Source organism: Limulus polyphemus, unplaced genomic scaffold (assembly GCF_000517525.1).
Source record: "Limulus polyphemus unplaced genomic scaffold, Limulus_polyphemus-2.1.2 Scaffold2497, whole genome shotgun sequence".
Taxonomy (NCBI): domain Eukaryota; kingdom Metazoa; phylum Arthropoda; class Merostomata; order Xiphosura; family Limulidae; genus Limulus; species Limulus polyphemus.
This window is the reverse complement of record NW_013668107.1, coordinates 106,229-117,463: the sequence shown is the minus strand read 5'-3', so window position 1 is coordinate 117,463 and position 11,235 is coordinate 106,229. Positions and strand designations below refer to the sequence as shown.

The 11,235-nt window shown below is 36.5% G+C and overlaps 1 protein-coding gene across 3 annotated transcripts in view; it reads left to right on the top strand.

Annotated features, from left to right (window-relative positions):
* Nucleotides 1-1,953: 1,953 nt before the first annotated feature.
* LOC106467128 overlaps nucleotides 1,954-11,235 on the top strand; it is a 38,406-nt gene continuing 29,124 nt past the window's right edge. The window contains exons 1-2 of one of the 3 annotated variants that reach the window (XM_013927447.2): nucleotides 1,954-2,068; nucleotides 3,182-3,303. The gene's annotated coding sequence lies outside the window, so the exon portion shown is untranslated. The remainder of the gene's footprint in view (nucleotides 2,069-3,181; nucleotides 3,304-11,235) is intronic. The other 2 variants (XM_022395262.1, XM_013927448.2) reach the window with 2 other exon arrangements.

Genomic DNA, 11,235 nt, shown 5'->3' with positions numbered 1-11,235 from the left:
GAAAATCAATGTAGATTAGTATATATATGCAGGTAAATCATGCTTACGAGCACCATATAAATTACTGGAAGCTGCTAAATCACATTTAAAAACTCGATAGGTTTAACTACACGAACACTACAGGAGATAAGCCTGAAATTGCTCGAATGAAAAAAGGTATAGATCAAAATGTTGGGTCAGATAATATATATGCTTTTTTTCTTCTTCTGAAGTTCTTTATGGTCTTTCTCAGATATCGATTCAGTCTTTCACTCATCGCTGAAATTATTGCTAATTGATACAAAAAGCTCCTTGTTACAAGTTGTTTCCAAAGAATGAAATTTGGAGAACTGTTGCAAGTGAGAAAAGAATGCTTTTAGCTACTTGTACTTGAAGTAGAGTCGTAGCAATTGGCTAGTAGTTTGGAACAGTGTAATATAGAAACTGGTGTGTTTTAATTAAATTATATATTGAAAGTTATAGAACTTGTTTTTTCGAACTAGCTGACGTTTATGAGAAGCATTAGGGTTATGGCAGCATAGCAGATTCATTCTCTGGTTATACTCTAAGGATGGGGTCTTTATAAATTTTTGAATTAAAGGAAAAAATCGTAGTTGCACCATTGCCTCTGTCCTTCCATATTTAGATAGAATAATGATAATAATAATACGTTTGGTTGTTTCATAATATTCTTGTAACGTGATTTTTCAATGAGTGGGTTCCTTAGATTATTTGGTAAAAATAATGCGAGATCCAGTCTCTGTAATTATAATAAATTAATTTATTTCGTCTGGCTTGTAGTTTTGGGACAGTGTAATATAGAAACTTGTGTGTTTTATTTGTTTAAATTACTTGTTACTAATACATATTTTGATGTCTATTTTCAAATTTGTTGTTATATATTGTTACGACAGCGGAAGTCATGCAACGCTGGGAGTATATGCGCTGGAGTTTCTCGACGGATCGTGAATTTTCCTGGCAACTCTAGTTTGTTCCAGACGCCCTCTTTTTTTAGTATATAAGCCCAGCTAATAAAGCCAGCAAAAAGATAGAATTGCATAGATATATAGATATGCAGATAGATTGAAGATAGAGATAGATAATTGAGTCAAGCGAACAGTAGGCACCGTAAGTAAAGTGTGTGAATCGTTGTGAATTATAGCGTGTGTTTATAAAAGTAGTTAAGTTAAAGTGACAGTGGAAATTCTGTGTATTACAAAGTTGTATCGAGAAAGAATAAACTTGTGTTATTTAAGAAAGGACTTATATCGCTGAAGTTTCTCGAAAATAATTTATACCGGAAATTAACAAACGAACAGAGACGTAACAATATTTTCTTTTCACATCTTGATATTTACTTAGAAGGTTCTAGTGATCATGCAAATGAAATATAAAACAGTAAGTTAAATAAAAGTATTGTATTATAGTCTAAAAACCACTTTCAGTTTTTTCGATATATTCAAAGTTTCTGAAATTAACGATCAAAGTTTTTGCAAATTATTGCATACAAAGTCTGATTTCACATTTATGGTAATTTTCATTTGTATAATAAAAAGATGCAACATTTCATGAACATCCAAAGTTATATTACTTATTATTTCACCTTGAAGTTTCAGGTCCTATGATCACCAAAAGCGGGAATCTGGACCCCATCACCTCTTGTTTCATCTTCGAGCCGTTTCGTACTAAATACTTTCCAAAGCAGTGGAACGCTAGAAACCGGGTTTCGATACCCGTGGTGGGCAGAGCACAGATAGCCCATTATGTAGATTTGTTTGAATTCCAAACAAACAAGACAGTACAAAAATGATCGGTAGCCTCCTCCCTCCAGTGTTTGGGTCGGGCATTTTTATAAGACCACTTGACAACAGCAAACAAACTTCGTTTTATTTCAAGTCTCAAGTGAATCCCACCACATTTGTAGTAGAACTATATGCATAATTTGTATTAATAACAGATAGTTACAAAACAAACAAATTTAGAGGGCGCTGTTAAAATTTGTGGGTAAATCAGTTTGTATCGTTATAGGGTCCTGGAGTAAATACTAAATACAGTGAATTCAATCTGAGTGGACCGTTGTATTTAAAAGGTATTTATAATTTACTTTCTAAATAAATAAATTATATATATTACAATTACAGACATAAGTCATAAGATACTTCGACAGTGAGAAAGGCTGCGGTATGATTGTATCATTTATGAGATTAATAATAATATATAATCTGAGACAGACAGGCGATTTATACAACTAGTGAACTACAGTTCGACATTTACTAGTTTTGGGCCAAACTTCAAGCTCAAGATGTGCTTGCAGTTATATATATATATATATATGTTTGATTTTTAACTTGTACATTTAAAATAATGACATGTATAACTTAAGTCTTAAATTAGGTGAAGAGAGTTATAGTTATACTGTTATGCTTATAATTATAGTAGAGTATATAGTAAAGGGATCAGTACGGCACATATTCAAAATGTGAGCTTATCAAAACGTATCTGTTATTCATAGTATCTAAATCACAATTTGTTCTTGGATTAAAAATTCTGCAAATAGAACAAAATTCAATATTCTATTTTTATAAAAATAGACTGTAAATGACTAGGATGTTATCAACAATCATAGTTAAATTCCTCTTTCACCCCCCTCCCCCCCTTCCTTGTTTACTACAACACCAATCAAATGTCTTGGTAAATGAACCAGATTGTGAAGATGAGTTTTTCAATATTCATTAGTAATTGTATAAAGTTACATACTTAATCTATGATTATTTTGAAAAGGCTTACAGGAGCATATATTTTTAGATAAGGGAAGCATCCTCAGCAGAATGTTAAAATAGTCTAGGTTTTATAGTTGCACTATGAATTACAATTATTATGAATTGACTGACAGCTTATTTCATCCTCAAGCACTTCCAGTTAAATCCCAGAATTTAATATAGTAGCAGGGAATATCCAATAATGTTAAGTCTGTTATAATCTAAGATACAAAGCAATAGAATTCCAGTACCACCTAGTCTATTTTGAACCAATTGCTGTAACATAAAATGGCAGAAAATTCTGTCTGTTGTAATATTTTTGTTAACTATATGTAGTTGTAGATGGCAGAAACATGATATAGCTGAATGGATAATTCCTCATCAGAAAACAATGAAAGACAAAATGTTGCTGTATGTTTAAAAATATTACTTATTCTTCTCAGGAACAATATATCATGCTGTAAAAGAACCCTGGCAAGTTGAATCTGAACTTATTAAAAAAAAAAATGCTTGAGCCTTCCAATAAAAGTGCAAGACTTCCACTTTAACTTCCTGGTGTATTATAGTAAGTTATAAAATTGTATCCAGTTTTCTCTTTATACCTCTTTTTTATAGTTAGTAAGCTCAAATCAAGATCTTCCATTCCTTCTCATGAGTAATCGAACAGCAATAAATAAATGTGACTGAGTTATACCTACATATGTTACAGTAGTGAGTAAAAGACAACTCAAAACATCATACATATAATGGTATCCACTATAAAAATTAAAAGCAAATTATAAACATCATTCAGTGTTCAGATTGCAGTTAAATGCAAAATCTCTGAATGGAATACTATGTGAAAATAGTAGTAACTATAAGAGATGAAATACTTTTTCATCGTGTATGATATCTTTGATATTAAAGGAGAGTATAATAAACATTTTCTATTTGAGATTGTAGCAGAAATAACATATTTAATAATATTACACAGATGTTTGTACTGTAAGAGGTCATACCACATATTGGTGAACAGCAAATTTAAATTGATTTTTTATGCCACAAGATAGGAATATCAGTCCAATTTCCAGAATTATATTTGGAAATATTTAAATTCTATAAAAAAAAGCAAAATAATAAGAATATAGCATGGTCATCCATTTAGATGGCTAATTGATTTAAAAGTATCCAGTTGTATCTCTCCATCAGAAGATGTAGGGCTGTTGTCTTGATTTTTTTATTCTTAAGATTTGACAAATCTTTGCAAACAAGACTGATTTAAAGTTCCATCCTTGATCTGAGTGAAGTTCCATTGCCACATTAAATCTGGAAACAAAATTATTCGAGAGCTTTCTTGTTAGAGTTTCTGCTTCCTGGTTAAGAACATATTTATTGACATTTGATTATTTGACAAAGTTTGCCCATCTCAGGCATTATAAGTTTATCACAGTTTGAAATGCAGTGGTGTTTGTTAGCTGGCTGTTCACCTTTGTTTTTAGGTTTTGAATTAGGAGCACTTCCTTTTTTCTTAATGTTCATTCATCTGTTGCTGAATTTATTATTTTGAAATGTTCAATATTAAGCTTCCCACAACAGTCTTTGCTTAGATGGTTGTAAGTTCCAGAGTTATTGGAAGGGCTGTCTTGAGCATGCTCCTTAATTCTGGTAGGTAGGCTTCATGTCACTGGATTCACTTGATGGAAATTGCTAATTGATTGGCTCTTTTTTTCATGACGTTATATGTTACCCGAATGATAGAAAGGAGGATCTAGGCTTTGTATACTTTGATAAAGTGACACTCTGCTAGCTAAGAAAATTACATCAGTAAGGGTTTTAGTAAGACAAGTAAAATTGGGTTGTAGAATGGTTGGATTAGAGAAATCAAAAAGCTGTTATTAATAGTGTCCACTCAATCTAGTTAAACTGGGTTGTGTTTACTAGTGCAGTGCTTCAGAGGTCTGTACTTAGGATATGTTTTTAATTTAGACACTTGTATTGTTTCATCAGTTCTAATGTTACATGAAGATTGTTTTCTTGATTTTTCAGTTCTGAGCTCCTCCCCATATGTTTTCAATAGGATCAGGAGAGCATTTGCATTGTGGATGCATTTGTTAGGTATCCATTTCTTCTACTGTCTGAATGACTGGTTCCTTCTTGCTCTATCCAAAGATGCATCCATGGTGATGATCTCCATTATCATTTGAGAGGCATCTCAATTGGGTTGGCCACTTGAGTCTTCTAAGTTTGTTTTGGCTCCCACTCAGTATTTGATTCACCTGGGTGTCTTTTTCTACTTGGGTGTAGGGTTGGCTCATTCATCTTCTTTATGTCTTCTAGTTACCAAAGCTCTCATGTCTCATACTCTTCCTGCATGAAAGGTTCATTGTGTGTCCTTTCAGTAGAACCTAGCTAATTCCTGGTCATTTCTAGTATCTCTCTCTCTCTTCGTCTCTTCACAATTTCTTCTGTTTTGATGGTCTGATTAGTCTGACATGATTGTGGGCATACCTCTTCCTCTACTTTGCCCAGACCTGCATCTTTTCAGTGATGCCTCACTTTCCAACTAGGTGACAGTTCTAGACACCTACACCCTATTTGGGGCATGGTCTTGAGATGAGTGGTCATTTTATATCAGTGTCTTAGAATTGTTGGCTGTTCATCAAATTTGCCATAATCTTCAATCTCATCTATCCTTTTATGATGATCCATTAGGACAACTCCACTGTCATGACTTGCATCAATTTACTGGGAAGCAATTGATCTCGGGACCTCTCCTCTCTTGTTCTGGGTTTTCGTTTTTGGGCCCATGACCACTACATTTGGTTGTCAGTCTGTCATGTCATGGGAGTTTTGAACCTAGTAACAGATCAGGTATCTTGCTTAAACTAGATCCTTCCCATGGATTGGTTTCTGCATCCTTGGTGTTTCAGTGGATTTGTTCCCACTTTGGATATACTTTCATTGAAGCCTTTGTGACTCTCTCAACACCAAGCTTCCCCTTTTATGGTCACTAATACCAGATTTTATAGCTGCAGCAGTAGATAATATGAGACAGGATTCATCAATCTCTTTCTTTATGTTTATCCTACTTTTTGTCTTCTTCCCAGAATTTTGTCTTTTATTTGTGACACCCTTTGCAAGGTTCTTCTCATTGCTTCTCTTTTGCTGGATCAGATGTGGTTTCCATTCCTTTACCTTTTGACATCCAGGGAGTCTCTTCCACCATGGAGGTCCCTTTTATGTCAGCTTTGGATATTGATCTTTCAACATGAGGTATCATGTCTTTATCTTCGCATGCAGGATTAGTTTGGTCCCTTGAAAGATGAGCAGGCTTGGTCATCCAGTCCTGCAATTTATCAAAGCAAATAGATGATTTACTGCTGCTCGTCCTCTTGCCACTTCCTTTTTTATCTGCCATTTTGAAAGTAATTTACCTGTTTCTTTGATTGACAATTATAGGGCGGCTTTGTCGATGACTTTCTGTCTCTTCCTCAACCATTCTTCCTCTGGTTCTTATGGACTTCTTCTGAGCTTTTCTCATCAGTTGACCTCTTTGTCCGGTGCTCTTTCTTGACTGGAACCTTTGTATCATTCTCTGGGCCCTCACATGTTCCCCATTTGAACTTTGGACAACCAGTTCCTTAAATAATCTTTCTTTAAAGATGTATTTTCTTCTGGTTTACTGGAGACATCACTGATATTACCAATACAATATCTTACCTCCTCTCACAAAAAGTTTTCTCATCTTATACTGCCCTCTATCGGCACAAATGTTCACTCGCCACTGGCCTTGATACTCCCACTTATTTCTGCTGACTAACATGCAAATAATTATGCAGCAATCCTCCACCAATAGGAGTGTGATACTACCCCTATCACAACTAGCACTCTAATATTGCAGCTGTTAACCACTTCTCACTTGGCAGTCTTATTGAATAGAAGTGTTTTTGCTCCTGGTTTGACTAACTTATCCACAAGTTTTTACTTTTTCAATTTTTCTACATCAGTTTAATTGTTATTTACCATTTTCATTATTTTTCATGGAGAGTTACGATTTGTTATATATTCTCTATTCTTTCACTTTTGAGAGTTCTGCAACTGCTGTTACTGCTGCAGTGGAATTACCAACCACGTCCAACAGGTTGGAAGGATGATTCTCGGCACAAGAAGTGATGGCTCTGGTCTGTCGGGAGTTGACCATTTACATGCTAAAAATCAGAACTAACTGATGATTGTCCTCTTATACCTGCTCAGTGATTGGGAATATGTGAATTAGGACAGCTTTTTTTCCCCTCCTGGATATGCCTCTAGTTGCATGCTGTATCAGGGAACTTCCCCAGATGCTCTTCCCCTTTTGTTGAATTGATTATTTAGGTATGTTATGTGCTGTCCTTATTTCCTGTTTCCAATATAGCTATTCTCGTTCAGTGCTGCCTTCCATATGCAAAAAGTTTTTCGCATGCCACTAGCCTTGAGCTCCCACTTACCCCATGATCAGTGTGGTTCAACTGCATCTGACATGTAAATCATCATGTAACAACCCCCCCCCCCCACCAATAGGAGTGCAATATGTGAATCCCTCTATTCAATTCTACCAAACTATCACTTCTGATTTGGCAGTGCTATCTTCAAGACGTTCTTTGTTTGTGCTCTCTTTCTGCATTTTTTTTTGTAAATTCATATAAAGTAGAAATATTTTTCAGTTTTTTTTCCTACTTCACTTTAACAGTTTTAAGTCATCACTTACCTTTATTGTTCTTCAAATTTTTTCTTTTCCCCCAAAGTCTCTGTTTCCACTTTGAAATTGATATCACTTATTTCCAGTACAATTATACAGGCTTCAGGTGACTGAGGAATTGTCAGCTTTCATATGTCGGGAGATTGATTGTTATATGAGTTGACCTTTATCGGGCCTCGAGTTTGGGGGCCCACACATTTTGAATGTTGTCCGCCGACTTTGGACAGATAAGCTGTTATACTGTTATAGTTTTTAAAAATTTTTTGATATTAATATTATTATTATTTGTAGTTATTTGGGTTCAATAACATAAGTTTAGTTTGATTTGTAAATACTTGTTGTAACGTTAGGGTATTAAGTTAGAGCTTAGTGATATCCTTTGTACCACAAAGTTAGATCAGGCTTAACAAGTGTCTTTGTTATCTTATGCTTAACTGTCACTCTCCCTCTTTTCCTTCTAGTGAAGTATGGGATACCTTACCACATTCTATTTCCAAGTTGCTGGGGAGTGGACCATGGAGGCATCCTCCTAAATATGATAGTGATATACAATACAAACAATATTGAGAGTAGGGTAGTGGTGTTGTGCTGGTGTAGATGATGATATGTCCTTCAAGCTCATGCTCCATCTCTGAACGGGTTTATCTGAGGGGATGTAGCTTTGGAGTGAGCAATCAATAATTGCATTTCACTCCTTTGATTGGGATCCCTCATCCTACCTCCACATTACAATCTAAAACCCAGCCACCAGGAACCAACATCCATGTGGAGGAAGGAAAGAGGATCATACTATCAGCAGGTCAACTACAATCCAAAACCCAGCCACCGGGAACTGACATAGGAAAAGGGATCATACCATCTTCATCTCCAGTTTAGCAGACCAGAGGGAAATATCATACCCCTGATCTGTAAACAGGGCACATGATAAAAAGTTATACCGATCCGGGATCTGGATGATCGTAAAGAGAAGGATGTCCCTGTATAGTGAAATATCTCACTCAAAATCAATCAGACACAAACCATCCCCAGCAAATTAACATCCTCAGTATATGGAAATCTTCAAGGGAAAGTGCAAAAGGAAGGTCCATAGGAACCAGCACGTTCATCCCTCATGACCCACAACACAGTAGCAGTGAGGGAACAGACACACCCATAATACATGTGTGAAGACTTATGTTGATTAGTCCAGCTCTGAATCCAAAACCCAACTACCAGGAATCAACATCCGTTGACTCACTGATGGTAAAATTCTCATCATACCCCCACATGGATGTTGGTTCCTGGTGGCTGAGTTGTGGATGCAGTTGTCTTGCCATGTATGGTCCATCGTGCCCTAGTCACTCTACACTGTACATCCTTTTACTCTCACCCACATTACTGTCTTCAAAGGGACTGAGATTCTGATATCATGTGGTTCAGATCCTTATCCAAGCATTGTTCTCTCCCTTTTGGATGTGCTCCTCTCCTTTTCCAACCATATTTGCAACACCTCTTTCCACACTGGGCATAGATCATAGAATATACCTGGTACAGATCTGGTGCGGTCTCCCACGTAGGATCCTCTACTGCGAGGGTCTCCACTTTTTGTGTGCTTTGTGAATGCTTTCTAAGGATGCTTCTTTCTTTTCCTTCCACTATTCCCTCCACCTATTCAGTGTGGAATCCTAACTATATTTGTGAGAAGAGGTAAGTTACTGTATCGGAAATTATAATTTTCTTATAATGAAAATTTATTTCTGATAGGTAGTGACAGTTTGTTAGAACTGAATAGAGGGATTCACATGTGTCAAGAGGGTGTGTTGCACTCCTATTGGTGGAGGGTTGTTTCATGATGATTTATGTGGGAGCTCAAAGCTTCTGGTATGCGAAAAAATTTGCATATAAAGGGCAGCACTAAACGAGAATAGCTGTATCTGTAGAGGAGGTAAGTACCTATAGGAAAATTATAACTTTCCTATATTCCACCTTGACATTTTCAGATACATGCTTTTTGGTCATTATTTAATGTTTCATTATTCCCAGTATACTGAGGCTCATGTGAGTCGATTTTGGGGAGCATTTGCATTTGGGGTTCAGTATGCTTCAACCCCCATGTACTATGGACAATCTTGGTTTTGCTTATCATCATTCCAACTTCCCTTATTTGGACTTACAGTTTTTGGTGTTGCTTCTCCTTTTTTGAAGATCATATCCCAATACTTTGATTACCTTTTCTCATATTCGTTTTACCTTTACCACCCTTCTTGGGCCAGGACCCATGGAGGTCCAGACTCCTCCTATTTGCCCATTTTTTGGGGTCCTTGCTAGTCAATCCATGGGTTTGAAAGTTGTTTCAATAACTGTAGTCCTCTAATTCCATTCATCTCCCAATTATCTCACTCCAGGTTTGTGGATGATGAAGATCGAGGTGTCAGACGCATATCCCCATCTCCCCTCCATCCATATAGTATCATTGCTTTGTTCATCATGGATGTGTGTTGCAGTTTTGGACACTTTATTGCTTTGTTCATCATGGATGTGTGTTGCAGTTTTGGACACTTCTGTTTGGGCTGCCTCAGCAACCTATGTATACTGTCAAGTGTTCCAGCTTTTTCCGCCTGATTCATGCCAGGGGCTTTTGTTTCCATCATTATATGGGTGTCTGGTACCTCTTGCCTCCTCCCAAGATGACACAGTCCTCCATACTCAGTTTTTTTTTTTTCCAGGAAGCTGTCAGGGTCAGTTGACTTGTCAAATTGGAGAAGTCTTTCCTCACCCACACAATATTTGTTTCATCTTGTGGTGTTTTTCAACTCCCTCCTCCATCAGGCCCAACCTGCTCCACTTCGGTTGTGGGCTATGGAACATTGCCATTATTGTATATTAGTGTATATATATATATACTAGAGATGATGAAACCCATCAAAATCCCTCTCAGGGAATATGAATACTTTCACAAAATCCACACAGGGGAGAATAGAAAGTGTTAAGCCTATCTGTCTCTGCTCCATGCCTGCTGTTGAGGTAGATTTTTCCACAAGATTGCTTTGGCAGTGTATATGTATATTTAAATGAACAAAACAAGCCCAAGAAAAAAAAAAGTGATTAAGTTAAAGATGCAGCATAAATTGGAAGGATCCCCAGGGTACAGGCTATTATGTGGAATATAAAATGTGCCCTACATTTTGGAGGTGACTGTACACACCATCTATCAGTCTTAACCTCCATTAACTAGCCTCACATGAAGAAATTTTATTTTATCTTACAACTCTAACACCTGGCTAATGCCTGCTCCATGTATTCATGATAATCCATTGCACAGTCAGTCAGTGTTGGACTTATGCAGATGTGATGTCTCCTGTTTAGTTCAAGCACCTCTCCAACATTCTCCTCATGCAAATTTCTCTCTTCAATTCTCTTTTAATATAGCAAGTCCCAACCTACTGGAAAGGCCAATATGGAGAGTTCTCCAGTGGGTTGGTGTAATCCTATGAGACCAAGTGGATGCATCCCTGAATAGCAATAGGGCTGGAAGTGTAGTACATCTCCTTAGGATGCAGATTTTGTATATTTTCTCCTTGCACCTGATTATTCTAGTAAGTATCTCAAATATTTCTCCAATATGGAATGGCCTGACTTTTAGTCTTAGCCACACTACACACTCATGCTCAGTCAAACATCTGTCCCCTAATGGGTGACATGTTCTGTGGATTTTCCTTTTTTGATACTATGTTTTCAGAAAGGAGTTCATCTTTGTAATTTCTTTGTCTGTACTGACTGCATCATCATTGTATGAATAAG